Source organism: Lutra lutra, chromosome 15, assembly GCF_902655055.1.
Source record: "Lutra lutra chromosome 15, mLutLut1.2, whole genome shotgun sequence".
Taxonomy (NCBI): domain Eukaryota; kingdom Metazoa; phylum Chordata; class Mammalia; order Carnivora; family Mustelidae; genus Lutra; species Lutra lutra.
In genome coordinates this window covers 66,183,533-66,202,890 of record NC_062292.1, presented here as the reverse complement: position 1 = coordinate 66,202,890, position 19,358 = coordinate 66,183,533, and the positions used below count along the sequence as shown (strand labels likewise).

The 19,358-nt window shown below is 45.5% G+C and overlaps 1 protein-coding gene across 2 annotated transcripts in view; it reads left to right on the top strand.

Moving 5' to 3' along the window:
- Positions 1 to 18,280: 18,280 nt before the first annotated feature.
- Positions 18,281 to 19,358, top strand: part of MNDA (myeloid cell nuclear differentiation antigen) — a 51,196-nt gene continuing 50,118 nt past the window's right edge. Inside the window, exon 1 of one of the 2 annotated variants that reach the window (XM_047704307.1) lies at positions 18,281 to 18,753. The gene's annotated coding sequence lies outside the window, so the exon portion shown is untranslated. The remainder of the gene's footprint in view (positions 18,754 to 19,358) is intronic. The other variant, XM_047704309.1, reaches the window with a different exon arrangement.

Here is a 19,358-nt window from a genome sequence, read left to right as displayed (position 1 = left end):
GAGAAAAAAAGCCTATGTATGGGAAGCAGTCGGAAATAAGAGATGAGTAATTGTTTAAAAACAATTGTATAAGTGAGTTTTCGTTTTTATTCAACTAAATATCCTGTATTATGGACATGTTTATATATAATATTGTTCTTCAAGGGGAAAAAAAGAAAGGGATCCAAAGGTTAAAAAAGGTGTTATCAAAAGTAGCTTAAATAGTATGAGGAGAGGGAAAACAACAGTGATTCTGTTCTTCATGAATTAAATGTTTTTATTAAGTGTTTTTTTCCACACTATTAAGAAAAGTATGAGATGTATAAAATACAATCTCTTTCCTCAAGATGCTTAATTTGGAATGAGTAAGACACACCCCAAAATGGGCATTTATAAAACAACGGGGGCACTTAAATGTCTGAAGAGATATTCAACCTGACTCATAGTAAGATTCATACAAATTTAAATACATTGAGGTGCTTTCCTCAACTTCAGATTAACAAAGATTCGGAAGTTTAAACACACCCTTTGCTGGCGGGGCTGCGGGGAACCATTCTGGTGCATTGCTCATAGGAGGACGGAAGTCTAGCGATACTTAGGCTCACTGCACATCCTCTCTTATATCCCCCCAATGAGTCGCATGGATGTGTGGCTTCTGACTTCTTTCCGCCTCATAGCCGAAGAAAAAAAGCAGTATTTGTAAGAGGCAATGAGGTGTACAGAAAGGCTGCTTGCTGACCCATGCACATGGCCCAGAGGGCTGATTTCCTGGGGCTCTCGCTTCCCACTTAAAGGGAGAGGTTCAGGGAGAGGAGTCAGTCTCTCCCCTCATGTCTGCATCTGGCAGGAAGCCCTGCTCTAGGGACGACCAGAATGGAAAGACCTTGAAAAGCCCATGAATTAAGTGGGAGGGTGAATCCAACACACTGCACTGAGGTCCAAGAGAGGAATGATTGCTGGTGGGGTTGGGAAGAGGACCTCCTCCCCGTCCTCCTCACTAAGTCTTCGGGAATTCTAATCACTCATTCATTCCTTTTTCATTTACTGTCAATGGACAGACACATAGGCTGCATATGATGAGTCGGGTGGGATGTGGACTTGCCGGAGTTGTTAGGTTAGCACGTCTGTCCCCATGGTGGGACTACAATCTCTACGGCTCACCTTGCAGTACTGAAGAGTAGGACCCGAACATTCACCGGGGGTGTTTTTGGCCTGCCACCGAGGAATGCCCTGACCCGTGAGCTCCCCTCAGTAAGAGATACTGAGAGAGCACAATGCAGGCAAAGATAAGGACCCCAGAGCCATGCATTAGAGCAAAGGGTTAATTTTGCAAGGGTAGGGAGAAACTCACAGGAGGCTCCAGGGCGATTTTGGAAACCTAGACCCATAGAAGATGCTTGATTTGGAGTCTTACCAATTCCACTGACCCACACGTGAAGGCCATGAGAGGTTCATGCAAAATGGGGCTTGCTCAGGGAAAGGAATTCTCACGGCAGAAACCTATGTGGCCAATTTGAAATAATAATGACCATCTCATATGTAGGGTTTATTAGTCTATATGCTTTCCAGGTATAAAGTAATGGAGCCCTCACAAGTTTACTTAAGTAAGATTCCACTGTGGCGGAATTTTCATTTTCCAGATGGGATTGAGTGCCTCGTGCAAAGTCATGGAACGAGAAACCGGTAGAGATAATGATTGATGGAATCAGGAATCCGGGCTTCAAAGGCCTTTCCAGAACCACCCCACTGCCCTGCCTCCGGGATAGTAAGGTGCTTTATTATTTATGGAACACCTCTGCACTGTCAAGAGCGCTCAGGGTTAGGACCTTGTATTGTTGTTTCCTTTAATCCTTGTAGAACTGTGTGGAGATCATTATACAGACGTATAACATGATGAGAGAATGGGTATTTGAGAGGTTATGTGTTTTATGGGCACAGAGGTGGCAAACTGGGGTTTAGACCAATACCTCCCCCACTCTGTCCTGGATATGCAGATCTCAGGCCCTGCTTTCTCTCGGAAGTATCACAATCACAGAATCAAAGCTTCCTGGGCAGGAGGGAATGAGCAGCCACACGCTGAGGCTCTGGTGGGAAGAGAGGACGAGGTCATGGGTGTCGCCAAGGTCAAACCTGCTGGAGTGGACTGGGACCTGGGGTTGGGTCCATGTCTCTCCACAGCAGCTCTAGGAATCTTTGTTAATTTTTTTAATCTTTACAGAAAAACAATTAAAAACAATTTTATGAGGACCAAGACCTGTCTCTGCCGTGCCACAGTCCTGTCTTTATCACCAACAAGGCATGCATCCTCAGGAAGGCCAGTCACCTCCCGGCCTGCAGTTCACTGGTCTGAAGAGCGAGAAGACAGGACTCTACGACCTCAGAGGAGGAGGAACTAGTGAGGGGTTGGGGAGAAGAATGGGTCAGGAGTGGCCGGGCCTTCCAGTCCCCACTTCTACTTTCTCCTGAGTCTGTTTTCTACTTTGTGCATATCTGCTTCATATATTATGGTTCTAATATTGTTTGTTTGTTTGAAAATATGGGACTAGATGATTTCCTGGGTGTCTCGGCTGACTCTCCAAGACGGTCTGCTTCTTGCTAGGCGAGGCTACATTTGCTGAACGGACACGAAGAAGGAACGAGCATCCCCGTCCCCAGTGCGTGCCCACCTGTGGGGGACTCCGGCTAGGGTGCGTCCTGAACGGTGAGACAATGCAGCGTCCCCATCAGAACAAACAAGACTTGGGCCTCAGGCATCTGGATTGGGGTCCAGGAACCAAGGGCTGGAGGATAGTCTAACGGGATTAAAAACTCCTACTGGCAGGGGGGCAGCAAGGATGGGGAGACAGGCAGGTCTGAGACCCCTGACACACTAATGACTCTTCCGTTTCGGCCACGCCTGGCACGGAACCTGGGTGCATTAAGAGACCAAGGATGAGTTTTTTCAGCCGATCTGGAGCCACAGGTCAGGGCAGGTGAACCGCAGTAACGCAGAGCTCCAGTATTTTCTGAATCTATTGCCTTTAATTGTGTCTCCAAGTTACCCCCTGTTTGTGTGCTTTCCTCTCCATCCATTCTGGGCTGTCCCTAATCGTGGAACCCACCTCCTTCCTACCTGTATCTGTCCTTCACCTAAAATCTGCTCCTTCCCTCCCCCCACTCACCTGGGCATGAGTACCAGATCCATCTTTTTCCTAGACTAGTCTTGGAACATTCTGAGCCTCAGTTTCCCTAGTGTAAGTGTAGATACCACTTCAGTGGACTCTCAAATCACATTTCTGCTGTCCCTACTAATGTGTTGGTGGTAGACATATAGGTATTGAATAAAATTACTGATGGCTGGTCTGAAGGGGCTGAAAGATCTGGCCACTTTGAATGTCATTTCACGTGACCTTCCTTACCAAGGGCTACAAACCCCCGACTTGCGTAGTCAGTGTCCCTTCTGGGTAAACTCCCAGAGCCCTGGACCTCTGCTTGCTACATGGGGAGTCAGCGCGTGTCCTGTCCTGCCTTGCTTGGTGCTGAGGCACTCCTGAGACGGGGGAATGTGTGGTGGACAGTACAGAGCTGAGAGAGTCCTTCTGGGTGGGGATGGGGAGCCCAGAAAATGTCCAAGGACAGAGTGATGATCTAACTTAGTTAAAAATCCCTACAAATGGTGGGGGACAGCGAGGATGGGGAGACAGGGCAGGGTTTGAGACCTCTGATACACCGAGTCTTCTGTTTCTGTCGTGTGTAACACAGAGCCTGCGTGCATGGAGAGACTCCCAGCTCACACCTAGCAGAGACGGTGCTGGCAGTCTCTGAACAACATGTCCAAAATAAGCCTTAGCTGGTACCCTGGTCCTCTGTGGATCTCAGACAGTAGGACTGAATTGTCATATCCTTAACCAGATCAGGCTTTGCTTCCACTCCACTTGGGTCAAACAAAGGCACCTTGGACCTAACGCTGAACCTTCATGCCACACAGAGCCTGTCTGAAGGACCTGGATAACCTAGATTTCCCATAGGGAAGCAGGACGGCCAGACCCATCCAGCCAAGGAATCCTTCCTGCAAAACTTTTCTTCTGAGCAGCTCAGGGGACAGAGAAAGGCACTAACAAGTTTGCTAATGAGAAGGCAAACAAGCTGCTTAATTAAGCTGGGCAAGCGAGAGGGTGAGGCAAGGGTACAGCTCCCAGGGGCTCCGCCTGCTTAATGAGGCACAGTCTCAACTTTGGTAATTATCAGCATGACGTCTGCAGAGACCTCCCCCTGCCTGAGTTGGGGAGCGGGCACTTTGGGGAGGCCCCTGTCTTCTCTGCTTGCCTCCCTCATTTTGTACTAATTGGGAACATGGGAATGCAGACCAGGATGTCAAGGAAGCAGCTGTAGTACATGGAACTTCCGAGAGAGTCCCTTCCCCAGGCCCTGTCAGGAGACAACAGGGTCCCAGTGTCCCCGGAGCCACTATCTGTTCCCTGTGCTCACGGGAGGAGCTGTGGATGTACAGGACTGGGGGCCAATAGGCCTGAGTATGAATCTAGGCTCTGCCACTGACTAACGGACTCAGAGTTAGTCTAACGCTTTCCCTGACCCCTATCTTTGTAGTACTGAAATACAGAGATTGGATTTTGTGAATTCCATGATTTCTTTGAACTCCAATTTTTTGAACTATGATAAATAATGTGTTTTTCATTCTGGTACCCAGGAAAACAGCATCAAGGATCTAGAGTAGTAGACTAACTTATGCCTTTAAAAAAAAAAAAAAAAGTTTCTTGAGAGTGAAGGAAGTGAGGAGGAAACAGGGAATAGCAAGACAGACAACGGTGTGCCCAGCCCCCGCAAAGAGGGGCGTACACCATCTGAGATCCAACAAGGGAAGGTGCTGCCACATTGTTTGTTCTTTCAGATTATTCTTTTAAACTCTCATTTCCTTTTTAAGAAAAAAAAAAGATCATTTCCTTCTAGAAAAAAAATAATAAAGTGGGTTCTGATCACCTGCCTGTCAGCACATCCCTGCTCGTCTGCGTCTGTCTATCCGCGCGTACGGGCGCTGTGTCTCCTGGCCGCCAGGACTGTCAGTGGCGAGTTGGCACATCAGTCAGAAAACCTGGCGTTTGAATTCCACGTCCACAAATCGGCAGTTAGGGGACGTAGTGCAGTTTAGCTAAGCCCTTCCTGCCCCATTTTCAGAACTGAGAATGGGAATCGTTATCTACTCCTCAGGTGGCTGCAAGATGTGAGCTAGTTCCTGCTGGCACGGAGTGAGTGGCTCAGGAATAAAATCTACCTTTGCTGATGGCTGTTGGGATCAGTCACAGGGACACCCCTAATTCCATAGTACCAGAGAGATGACCCCAGTCCACGGAAAGGCTCAAGAAAGGGCATAACCCCGATCAAGCTGTAGGTCTGTGGAGTCCCCGTGTCCCTTCAGAAGCCCTGTGACCATGTCCGCACCAATTAGAAGTGGTCACTTAGGATGCTGAGCCAGACCGTTCCCTTCAAGGATCTGAACTCCTTCTGACAAGGGGCAAAGCACACCAGAGATCCCATCTAGAAGCGAGGGAGGTCTCAGCTAAGCCGAACCAGCCTTCACGAGTTCCCGGGAGGAATCAAGGGACCCGGGAAAGGAACCTGACCAACGCCTGGTACAGGGGAGATGTTTAGTTAATGAAAGTCCCTGTCTTCTTCCCTTTTAGAAGTGCCCCGGATGCTGAAACCCCCCCAACGTGGGGTCACTCATCCTCTTGCCCACGGGGCTTTGTACCAGCTTCGGTCCTCCTGTGTGTTCTGGTGCAGAGAGTGCTTCCGCTGCCTTTAAACACCGTAACACACCCTTTTTCATTTTTTAAATAGACTTTATTTTTTACGGTCTTTTTAGGTTCACAACAAAACTGAGCAAAAATTACAGAGCTCCCCTCTACGCCTGCCCCCACACGTGCCCTGCTTCCCCTGCCCTCAACATGCGGTACCAAAGGGTCCATTCACAACCACGGATGAGCCCACACTGACTGACACACCGTTACCACCCAACGTCCGCGGTCACGTGGGGCTTCGGTCTGGGGGCTGCACATTCTATGGGTTTGGACAAGGGTGTGATGGCACGTGTCCATTGTGTTGTCACCCCGTCCAGTTTCCCTGCCCTCGGAGCCCTGATTTCCACTGCTTTCTCCCCTACTCCCTGACAACCACTCTTGTTCCTGTGACCACTCCTTTGCCTTTTCCAGAATGCCGCATAGTTGGAATTACTCCATTTGGGGTCTTTTCAGACCGGCTTCTCTTACTTAACAATGTGCGGTTACGGGACCTCCATGTCTTCTCATGGCTCAAAGCTTGTTTCTTTGTAGCATTGAATAATGGCCCAAATGTCTGTGTGATGTTGGTTTGGACTGAGACAAATCGGCTTCCTTCGTGTCTGTAGACGGCCTCAGAACATTGTCCTGCATTAGCTTTGGGAAAGGCTCGTCCTTCTGGCAGACCAGGGGGTGGGTTACCACAATACCGTCGGCTGACTGCTGCCATGTACATGACATCTCAGGGGTATGGAACTCCAGACTGTACCCACTCTGGAAACCACTGCAGAGCAAAGGGTCTGTCGGGCCCCCTAACCTTCCAGAAGCTCTGTGCTCTTCCAGACTTTCTGAGGCTTTAATAATAAGCCCCCCACCCATTCGTACCGACTAGGGCAGAAAGCACGCATACCATGATTTTAATCACTGGGGTAATGCAGCCTAGTCCAAAGGCAGTAGTGTCCAGCCCCTTTTATAATTTGAGTCAGGACATATATTTATAATGAACTTCTATCTCTGTGAAGCTTCAGGTTTGCCAATTATTAAAACTGGGTGAACGCTTAGGAACCATTTAAACAAAAACAGTGTCCCAGAAGGCCCACCCCGATTCTAGAAGATCCTGTCAGGCACTAGCAAAAAGAGAAGCTTCTACCAACCTCTCCTGCCATGGCTGGTCCGTGGACAGGAGCCTAGGGGAACGTAGCTAGGGGGCACACCTTTCCCGTGTGATATGCTGAGCCTCACTCAAGGGCCTACAGGTTTCTAATGACCCACACGTAAGTGAGCCGAAAAAGAAAATTCTAACGTTCAAACTCACTTCAGCCACTGATACTTTTTTTTTTTAAGATTTTATTTATTTATTTGACAGACAGAGATCACAAGCAGGCAGAGAGGCAGGCAGAGAGAGAGGAAGGGAAGCAGGCTCCCTGCTGAGACAAGAGCGACCGTGGGGCTTGATTCCAGGACCCTAGGACCATGACCCAAGCCGAAGGCAGAGGCCTTAACCCCCTGAGCCACCCAGGCGCCCCAGCCACTGATACTTTTAAGTCAAAAAAAGCAAAGAGGGATTACTTAACTTTCGTTTCTCCTTGTGCAAGATTACTATTTACAGACAGGAAACTTCAATCTCTCGGGCTGCTGAATAGAAACCTACAAGTTTGAGAGGTGGGGCCTCAAAATTACTCCCTAAATACGTAACTCTTGTCCCCTTAGATGTTAGCACAGTGTGAGATGGACGTCAACGACCACCTCTTTGAGGGACTCTAACCACTGCTATTTTTCCTTGTTATCTTTCAGAAAATGTCATCTGCTCTGCCCTTCATGAGATTGTAACATCGTAAAGTAGACTCGGCAGAGCTTTTCTGTTTTGTTTTGTTTCGTTTTCCCATTCAGACCGTGATACCTGCATATCCGAGGATCCGTGTGGAGGACATAGCCGGGGAGGTGAGACCTGTGCGAATTTCTCTAGGAAAGCCCCAGGGTACCCAGTGGGCAACTACACCATCACCATGGAGAATTAATTATGGGATTGTCTGGGAGGAAAAGGGATGTATCAGCCATGTTCAGAAAAGTGAAAACTGATTCTAGTCCTTCCCCTATCCAGGTGGAAAATAGACATCTTTCATTCTGCGACCCTGAGGCCTGAGCAAAGGGAAATGCGTTTGGACTTTTGCAAATGTAACATTGTCACATGTCTGCTGGCATAAGTGGGCATTTAGAGGAAAGCTTTGTTTTTGTCCACTGGGGGTTGAGAAGGAAATCTGGTGACTGGTGTTGGGCCTGGGTAAAAGACAAGACAGTAGAGTGAGAAAATCATCATGAGCTAATATCCAGTAATCATGATACAATGCTGTATTGTGTGCATTAATACTAAGGGGCTACCCCAATTTTAGAGTGCCCCTCAGGAGACAACCTCTCACTTCCACAAACACAGTTGCACCAAAATGTAGCTTCTTTACTTTTTCGTGAGTCTGTTTAATTTTGTTTTGAGTTTCATTCTACAACAAGGGATAGAGGCATTATCTCAACCCTTTTTGGATGGTTCCTCCTGTACTGCATCACAGACAACTTGCACTGGTGCAAAGGAATAAGGAAGAGTTTTAAATACATGACCTAGCTTGGGGAATACATTTTGACTTTGTATGGCCTGGCACGTGGTGAACATTTTGTTACTATTCCATGTGTGCTTGCGAAGAGTTTACCAGCCTGGGATTCCACATCCTGTAAGTTTAGATAAAGGTTCTTTTTTTTTTTTTTTTTAAAGATTTTATTTATTGCTTGTGACTTGTGTTGATAGAATCTAAGCCTAAATCTTCACTATTTTTCACCTTGTTCTTTCAGCAATGGAGAGATGGTGAAATCACCCCTTCTGAGGGTGAGTGTGTCAATTTCTCATTGTCATTCTCCTGATTTCAGGGTGTATTTTACGGATAGCTTGCCTATCTATGCAAGTATATATATTATGTGTGCACATGGGAAAATAAAGAAAAATTTACTGTATGGTTCTGTATTGAGTAAAATGATAACAAATTATATACATTTATTATTATTATATAAATACATAATTTAACTTTTGTTTTCTTGGGGATTGACTATTTCATCAATATATAGTGAACTCCATCCGTACTGACATTTTTTTCCCTAAAACTTTATTATAAGCTACACTACTAAACTGGCTATCTTCAAGTTAAGCTTTGAATAATATAACTTTTTCTAAGTTTTTGTTAAGCAACTTAACGCTTTATGTGCATTTGGTCAAGGACATATAGGTGGATGTATTTTTTTTTAAGATTTTATTTATTTATTTGACAGACAGAGATCATAGTAGGCAGAGAGGCAGGCAGAGAGAGAGAATGGAGGAAGCAGGCTCCCGGCTGAGCAGAGAGCCCATTGTGGGGCTTGATCCCAGGACCCTGAGATCATGACCTGAGCCGAAGGCAGAGGCTTAACCCACTGAGCCACCCAGGCACCACTAGGTGGATGTATTTTTAATCCAAATTGAAAACCCTTGTCTCTGAGCTGGGGAATTTGGTCCGTTTATGTACCTATTCTGTGAATATGTTTTAACTTGATTCTGCCGTCTTCGTTCATTTCAGTTTGCTTTCTTTTTCTCCTTTCTTGCCAAGTTTCTTTTAATAATTTTTTATCTCTCTTCTCCTTAAAGACAAATGCCTTAAGCAAACTCTCATAGCCTCTGGCTCCTAACGTCCTGTTACTATGTGGATAGACTTTCTGCTTTCTTCTCTGTGGTTCTGCCTGGGGTGTATTTGTAAGACTGCTGATGGAGGCACGTGTTCACTTACTTCCCTATGGGCCCCCAGCGCTTCTTAGACTTACTCTTTTCTATTGAATAGTTGTTACCAAAGGGTTGTCAGTGTGGGTCTTTGCACTGCCCACTTGCTGAAGCTTTGAATCCGAGATTAATTTTCATTGTGGAAAAACACATCTCACATAAAATTCACCATCTTCACCATCGTTAAGTCTACTGCTCAGTAGCGTGGAGGGCATTGACAGGGTTGTGTGACCACTCCCAGACTTCTTTGCACCTTGCAAAACGGAAACTCTGTCCCTGACAAGCAGCAAGGTCCCCAGTCTCCCTCCTGCAACTCCCAGCAAGCACCAGAAACACTGCTTTCTGTCTCTGTGAATGGGAATGCTCTTGGTACCTCCTAGAACTGCAATCATACAGTATTTGTCTTTTTGTGACTGTCATACTTCACTTAGCATAATGTCTTCAAAGTTTATCCAGGTTGATCAGGTGCCAGAATTTCCTTTCTTTTTTTTTTTTCTTTCTCCTATAAATGATCACATTTATTTATTCATTTTCATTCAAGTATAATAATATACGGTGGTATAGCAGTTTCAGATGCACAAGAAAACGGAGACTCTTAAATGTAAAGAACAAAGTGGTGGTTGTCAGAGGGGAAGTGGGAAGGGAATGGGGGAAGTTGGGGGCGGGATGAGGAATGCACTGATCGTAATGAGAATTTCCTTCCTTTTTAAGGTAGAATTATTGATATTCCATTGCATTACACACCATGCTTTATTAACCCACTCACCCGTTCATGGACACTTGCGTTGCTCCAATGTCTGGGTTACTGCGAAGGCTGCTGTGTTATCCAGGGTCCGTCGATGTTCCTTTCAGATTCTGCTCTCACTTCTTTGTGGCTCTGAGCCTAGCAATGGAATTCCTGGATCGCAATGATTCTATTTCTAATTTCTTTGAGGCTTCATATTCTCTGCATGACGGCTGCCTTGTTTTACATGTTCAGCCACAGTGCACAAGGGTTGTGACTTGCCTGAATCCTGATGGTTCCTGCTGTTATCTGTTTGGGAGCGGCTGTCTGGCAGGCATGCTGTGGTAGCTGACTGTGTTTACTTTCATTTCCATAATGACTATTCAATGAGTATCGAGTATTAGGGCCTATTTTCTCCTATGATCATTGTCCATTCGTATAGAGTTTTTGAAAAAAAGTCTATTCAAATTCTTTGCCCATTTTTAAACCAGGGCGGTCATCTTGTTAGGGTACGGAGTTGACCACCCCTCAATCAGACAGAGAACACTCTCGACAATGCAAGTCACACAGCGAGGTTTATTTCCAGCTCGCTGGGGTCCAAGTATCCGCCTGGCGCAGTGGGTTTCAACAAGGACCCCGAGCACTCAACGCCAAGGGTTTATATAGCATTTTCAAGGCACTTCTTCATGGCTACATACATCTCTTGCGCCCCACTTTGACAGGCTAACTAACCTTTTGCCACCCTGGCGTCACCCTGGCGCCATCCTGCCGGTTAAGTGAGATTTAGGTTCAGAAGAAATTAAACTTTATTTACATTTCCTTCTGCCTCAGCCTCCTTCAGTTTTATGGTGGGGAGGGCGACCTTAGGCCTTGAGGAACTGAGCCATTTGTCTCTGGAAATTGGGCCACTGAAGAGAGGGCCTTTTTGTTGTAAATCACCAGGACATTTGCAAACCAAGGGAGATTCCTGTCTTGCAGGATTGTGATCTCTGCAAGTTAACTATTTGCTTTTCTTCAACATTTGGTCCCTGTGGCACCACTGCCTAATCGCCCTGGTGGTATATGATTAAGTTGTTTCTTAGGTTTTAGCTACTTTCTCTTATCTCAAGTTAGGTGCGCCCTTTGGGCTGGTTAGGGACGCTCAGTAAAATGGCTTCCCGGCCTTCAGAATGGCCGTTCTGATGCTAACCCACTCTTACAGTGCAAGGTGCTGGCTTTTGCTTTGCCAAGATGGCTGTACTTAAGTCAGGGCCAGACTCGAGGTGTTTTTCTTCTTTTTCTTGGCCTCCACACCTGGAGCTGGTTTCCGGTACTTGTTTTTAAGTCCCCTAGGGGAAGGGGAGCAGGGACAGTTTAAGGGTTAAACAACAAAGTTATTGTTTAACCTCAATGGAAGCCTCTGGCTAAAATAAAAATATAAAATAGGTCCTTACAATCTGTGTTTCACTGATTAGCAGCGGTGTTTCTGCATTAATTCCTCACAGGCAGAAACACAATTCACAAACAGTTTCTGTCTTTCCAAAGGAAAAGGTTTCCTTTTCACTCTGTTGCTCTCATAGTTTGATGCACTCAAGTTTCTCATTTCGATGGGCTCCAAGTCACCTGTCTCTTCTGTTCCCGGTACACTGTGTGTCACACTGAAGGACCCATTGCCAACTCCAGGGTCATAAACCTTCATCCTGATGCTTTCTGAGAGTTTTATCATTTTAGCTCTTGTGTTCAAATCTTTAATCCTTTTGAGTTAATTTTAATATATGGTCTAAGTCCAATTTCATTCATTTGCATATGAACGTCCTGACTGCCCAACACTATTTTTGAAAAAAAGAAAGAAAAGAAAAGAGAAAATAAGGAAAGGGAAGGGAAGGGAAGGAAAGGGAAGGAAAAGGAAGGAAAGGAAAGGAAAGGAAAGGAAAGGAAAGGAAAGGAAAGGAAAGGAAAGGAAAGGAAACAGATTCACAAGTGCTGAGAACCGATGGTTGCCAGAGGGGGACGAGTGAACCAAGTAATGGGGATTAAATGGCACAAACTTCCAGGTATAAAGTTAATAAGTACAGCACTGGGAATATAGCCAGTAATAGGGTGACAGATGGGAACTGCACCTCATGGCAGTGAGCTGTGCATAATGTATACAGTTGTCCAATCGCTCTGCTGCACACCTGAAACCAAGAAACACCACATGACAACTCTACTTCAATTTAAAAAGTGTGATTTACAAAACCCCATTGAGATACCACCTTACAGCAGTTAGAATGGCGAAAATTGACAAGGCAAGAAACAGTGAACATTGCAGAGGCTGTGGAGAACAGGAACCCTCTTGCGCTGGTGGTATGAATGCAAGTCATTCATTTGGAAATGAATGGAAAATAGCACAGAGATTCCTCAAAAAGTGAAAAATAGGGTTTCCCTATGACCCAGCAATTATACTACTGGGCATTTATCCCGACAATACAGATGTATGTGGTCTGTATTCAGGGGTCTGTTTTGTTTATTTGTTGGTCTCTTTTTTGTTGTTTGTTTTTATATCTGAGCTGTAGGTTAGCTTGCTTTTTAAATAAAAAATTCATCTTACAGTCTTCTGTTCTCTGGAAAACTACAGTTTACCTATAACATCCAAAAAGTAAATAAATAAAATTTTATAAAATTTATATTTTTCTGTATTTGCTAAGAATATTATATTTTGCATCTAACACAGTTATACTGCAAAAATATAAAACGTCCTTTTACAAAGGGCATCGTCTGCCAAAGTCTCTCTAAACCAGTAGTGAGCTGTGTGACGGTGGTGGGTCTGTGTGCTGTGAGCCACCAGGGGTGGTGGGGCGGCTCTGGACCTCACCAACATGGGGTCTGCATGCAGACTGTGACTTCCAGAGGGCATGCCCTCACTGGGGTCACCTCAGGTAACACAGGTCGGTCCCACAGCCTATCGGAAGATCAGTGAATCCTGGGCCCTGGAGAAAGGTTTATTCAGTTTCCTCCCCCCACAAAAAATAACTCCTTTCTGCACTTATGCTCTCTGAAGGGGAGCATGTGTGTCACTGGTTTCTCGGGAAGAAGCACGATCGCTGTTTTATATTTTGAAGATGCTTTCCTATCTCCAGCCACAGGGAAATACCGAGTCCCACCCCCAGATCTGCCCATTCAAAAATGGGCAGTTGAACTAAATAGACATTTTTCCAAGGGAGACATATTAATAACCAATAGGTACATGAAAAGATGTTCAATATCACTCATCAGGGAATGCAAACCAAAACTACAATGAGCCATCCCCTCATGTCTGTTAGAATGGCCATTATCAAAGATATGAGAGATAATCATGCTGGCAAAGTCGTAGAAAAGGGAACCTTCATGCACTGTCAGTGGGAATGCAAACTGGTATAGCCACGGTCGGAAACAGGATAGATGTTCCTCAAAAAACTGAAAATGGAACTACTATATGACCCAGCAATCCGACTTCTGGGTATATATCCAAAGGGGACAACAGGATATCAAAGAGATATATGTCACCTCTATGTTTATTGGAGCATTATTCACAATAGGTAAAATATGGAAACAATGTACACGTCCATCAGTGGTGTATGGATAAAGAAAATGCGATGTCTATGCACAGTAGAATATTAGTCAGCCACAAAGAAGGAAATCTTGCTATCTGTGACCACATGGATGGATGGATTTAGAAAGCATTAAGCTAAGCGAAATAATTCAGACAGAGGAAGACAAATATTGGATGATCTCACTTCTACGTCGAATCCAAAAAAAAAGCTGAATTCACTGAAACAGAGTAGAGTGTCGCTTACCAGGAGCTGGGTAGGTGCAGAGAAATGATGAGATGTTGGTCAAAGTCTCAAACTGGCAGGTATAAACTGAGCGGGTTCTGCGGGTGTGATACACAGCTTCGTGATTGCAATCAACAACACGGATCACATACTTGAGAGAGCAGACCTCAAACATTCTCAGCACAAGCGAGGATGGCAATTAAGTGATATGAAGGAGGTATTAGCTAAGGCTCATGTCAATCATTTAGCAACATGTAAGTATCAGATCAACACACATGCCTTAAAGGTATACAGTGTTATGTGTCTGTGACATGTCAATAAAGCTGAAAAACAGTAGAGGCACAAGACAGCAAACAGTGCTGCGGGACATATTAGATGGCTGAAGTGGAGACAGAAACTCTTGACATCCAGCTTGACACCAGAAAGCCTGAATCCTGGGAAGAAGGCCCAAGCACCAGAGTAGGGGCTGTCATGAAACACACCCCAAGAAAACCCAGACCAATCCCTGACATGAGTCTGAGTTTGAGTCATGACAAATAAGCAGGAGCAGGAAAACAGCGTGGGAGTTACACAAATCCACTTTAACTAAGGTTAAGCCAAGCTCTGACATGAGTCAGAGAAAGCTGGTTAGAGACAGGACAACAAGAGAAGCTTGAGAATTACCTTGGCCAATTTATCAGAAATTTATAGCCACTCACAAAATGCATCTAATTAAAGCTTCAAATTATAAAGCAAAACTTAATAGCATTAATACAGTGTAAGATAAATCAACAATAATGGATACTTAAAACCTCTGACACAGTAATTGATAGAACAAGAAGAAAAACACCTTTCTGCTCACCAAAGTAAGACATAGGCTGGGACTTCAAGTGAGTTTCAGTAAAACTCACCTCTGAAATCTTAAAGCATGTTTCATGACCGCAACAAGACTAAATTAGAAATCAATATTACAATATCTAGAACATTTTCAACTTGCTTGACATCATGTAGCACATTTTATAATAAGCCATTACTTAATGCCAAAGATGATTGGGGATGATAAAATCACACCCCTTAAGACCTAGGGAGCCAGGCAAAAGTAGTGCTAAGAGAAAAAAACATTACTTTTCAAGTGTTTTCATTTAAAAAAAGAGAGTACTAATATAATTGATATAAATTGATGTCTTCCAACATTAGGGGGAAAAAGGAGCAAAGCAAATGATAAGTAGTATATAGAAATAACAAAGCTATAAACAGAAGTCGATACACAAATTTGATTTTGTATATTGTGAAACAGAGGTAAACAGACAAAACAAAGGAGTAACCAGCAAACAGACAAACAGTAAAATAGACAAAAAAACACAAAGAAAATTAATACAGCCAAGTGTCGGTTCTTATAAGATACTGATTCCAGTGCCGGATAACTTGGTAAACATGTAAATAGCTTGGTTGGCTCAGGAACAGGTTTTGTTTGGGCCCTGAAGTACCAGAGGTGGGGAGTTTAGATTGGACGGTATTCGGCCCGATGTCCACCCCCCGCCCTCCAGTTTTCTTTGAAACTACAGCTCTCTAGACCTTCATCTGGAGCCCGAGGTCTAAGACGGAATTTAAGGACCTGCCTGTTATTTCTCGGTGTGGATGCCTTCTCCCTGCTCTAGCTCCTCCCCGTAGGAGACCTCTCTATCAGCAACACAGACAAAGGGCATCAACCTGGTGGTGACTCTTGACTGAGGATTTTAAGGGGTCCTCTCAGTCAGCACTTGGGAATAGGACTTGAGATGACTGGAGATCACGCACATTTCCCAGACATTCCCACCCCCAACATTAAGAGTTCTTCCATTTCCCAGTGGGCTGATATCATTACAACAAGGAAGTCTTGCAAATTCTGGAGCACTGATCTTTTACTGGGTTGAGGGCCTGATAAGTCAAGGAGTATTTCTAGAATGACCCAAGTCACCGATTATTGGACCACTGACTAGGGAAAAGGTGTATCTGTTTTTCACTCTTTGGTTTGCCTTTTATACTTCTAAGTGCACAGATGTGATGAGGGAGCAGAAGGCAAGCTGAGGACAGAGCACAAACTGACACCCCCGCGACCACCCCACCCCCACCCTTGGATATGTGTGACATTCCTCAGGCACTCCCAGCTGCCCTAAAGCTCAGGGAAGGGGGGAAAACTGAATAACTAACAGAGATCACAGTCTAGCAAGACAAGAGGCTCCCTCAAGTCTTACTGATGTCTTACTGGTTTACAAATCAATAGGCTAAGTTTCAGAGACCCTTACCTCAATTTCCTAGAGCCCTAACATCACCTTCCCTTCCACGAGTGATATGGGAAACTGAGGCAGAAGGAAATGCAAACAAAGTTAAATTTCTTCCTGATGTGTAGCCTACAGACAAGGACTAGAGATGGGAGAGGATAGAACCGTTCCATGGGGAAACTCCCAACTGTCTCAGTGTTATTTCTTTGCTAGACGGGAAAACTACTTTAGCTTGACAACAGCCAGCCTCCAGTATCCTGAGGGTCTTTAACATTTCAAAGTCCTTTTGGACGCCTCCCTTTTTCCTTACCTCCCCCAACTACCAGGTATATAATTCACCATTCCTCACAACCCCAGGGCAGGGCTCTTTCTGCCCAGGGGTCCTGTCCCTGTGCTTTAATAAAAATCACCTTTTTGCTCCAAAGATGTCTCAAGAATCCTTTCCTGGCTGTGGCTTCCAGAGCTTACCAAGATTCTAAACCTACATCATAAGGATGTAGGAGTCTTGTTCTGACTTCCCTTTGGGCCAGTAGCCTGTGTGTTTTCACTGGAGAAACAATGGAGGGCATCACCCCACGGAAGTTAGTTTCTAGTACAGGGAAAAGAAAACATCCTGAATTATGGATATTCCTGTCCTCTGCCTCCTGGCCTCTGGTTTGGGGCCCTCTGACCTCCCCAGCATCCTTCCACTCCTTATGTTAATGATGAGGGGGCAGGAGGCTGGCTGAAGACAAAGCAAAAGCTGACACTTTGCACCCCCTCTCCACCCGCTCCCCCTCGGTAATGTGTGTGACATTGCTCAGGAACCCCTGACTGCCATAAACAATAAACAAATAGTTAGCTTGCAGAGATCACAATCCTGCAAGACAGGAGTCTCCCTTGGTTTACAAATGTCCTAGAGATCTACAAAGAAGTTACCTTATCAATAGCACAATTTCCAGAAGCAAATAATTCAGTTCCTCAAGCCCTAATGTCTCCCTCCCCACCATAAACAAAACTGAAGGAGGCTGAGGTAGAAGGAAATGTAAATATAGTTAAATCTCTTCTGAACCTAAATCTCACTAGCAAAGACGCTTGATAGCAGGATTGTGACATCCCACCAGGAATCTCCCATCTTGATGTTATGGCTGGCCAAAAGACAACATTGATCAAGCCGCAAGGCCTTAGGTATCGGCACCTTGTAGGCATATGAAAGCTTTAGCATATGAAAGCTCCATTGAAACCTCCATTCCCCTCACCTTCCCCCAATGCAACATAACCTGCCATCCCTCACAACCCGGGGCAGCAGCTCCGTCTGCCCACGGGTCCTGTCCCCGTGCTCTAATAAACCACCATTTTGCACCACAGATGTCTCAAGAATTCTTTCTTGGTCATCAGCTCCGGACCTCAGCCCACAGAACCTCACCTAGGTTCTAGAACTTCATCATTAAGAGCACCCAATGCGCCCACGTAAGCCGAACCTAAGTCTATAATAAAGAGTCATGACAACACACTGATTTTCTGGGCACCAGCCAGACCCCCCTTGATTTCGCCTGACTCACTCCTGCATATTCAAAGGTTTTCAAACCCAGACGGCAACACTCCTCCTTCGCAAACTGGGTTCCAATTAACTCAATCAGTTTTCTTCTCCATTCACATGCCCTGGTCTTTGGGACCCCTTTTCGTTTCCTGGCCCCTTCCTCCTTGCAAGTCAGATGGTAGGTCACCACCGCACTAGGTGCTGACAGCTCCATTTATCCGATGTCTCAGGATTACAATTCTCCATACAGTATCCGTTGTCAGATACGGAAAAAAACACTGTAGACAACAGTCTTATTGGGCCCTCAACTCTTCTAGAAGCTTCTAGCCCCGCGAAAAATCAAAGCAGTTATTGCTGCGATATGAGCCTGTTAGTCACTCTTGTTTACCCATGAAAAATCCCCCACAATCTCCTCCTGCCCTGGTTGCTATGTGAACGGAGAGGAAGTTGGGGTTGGTGACTCACTCTTCCTTCATGGTCTCTGAGTCTCACTGAACGGGCTCTGGTGTCTTCTGACCCACACCGAAGCCTGCTGGTTAAAAAAATTATAATGTTGCAATTCCTTTCAGACATTTGTTTAAAAAAAAATACAATAAAATAAAATAAGTGATAATTTACCTCAGACAAGGACGTTGATGAGAAAGCCGTTCAGCCCCTCTGACAGGGAAACACAGAGCTGAAGGTCTGACTGGGAGGAGTCTCAGACTCAGTTTCGTAATCTGCCTCTGGGGGCCAAGCTCAGGGGAGGCAGCCGAGGCGGGCTCCTCTGTGACGCTCCCCAGTGCCATTTTCTCATCTCAGAAATTATTTTCTCAGCTTTCAGGAGTTTGCAGCACCCTGAAGTTCAGATTCTGAGAGCTTGGCTGATTTATCTTCTTCCTCAAGCTGAACAAATACTGACTGCTACATTTCTGAGGAAGATCTTGGGATCTGGAATACGGGAGAATCCTCAGTGAGGTGAGTCCGGTCAGGCTTTGTGTAGAGGACATGTGGGTCCTCCCTCCATCTCAGGATCACAAGAGGCGGGCGAGTGTTTGAAACTTTGGGGAGGGGGGAGGGACCGGCATCAACTGTATTCTGCAAAGTGACAATCTCAGAGCCTTTATCCTAATCCTTCCACTACCTGGGACAATAGGTATCTCAGGCTGTTACAAATATTAGAATCCATCCTGCGGGTGTTCACAGCGCGCTCATGTTTAGAAGCGGGCTTTGGCTTTCTTGCCTGGAAGGGGCCCAGGGAACTTGCCAGCTGTGGTGGGCGCTGGGGTAGGGCACGGGGGGTGGGAAGAGAAAAGTATTAGGCAATGATATGAAGCAAGAAAACACATCTGAACACAAACTATGTTCTGTGGTATTATCCCAGTTTCACAAAACAAGAGAACACACACGCACACACACACACACACACGCACACACAGCAGAACGCTTCTCCAGTTCACGGGCACGCTCACTCAAGCGCATGGCGCCCTAGCGTGTGCTGTGGGTCCGCTCTACCAGGGGTGGCGGACAGCATTTCAGGTCGTGGTGGCAGACAGGCTCCCCGGGCTCCTCCGAGGCAGAGG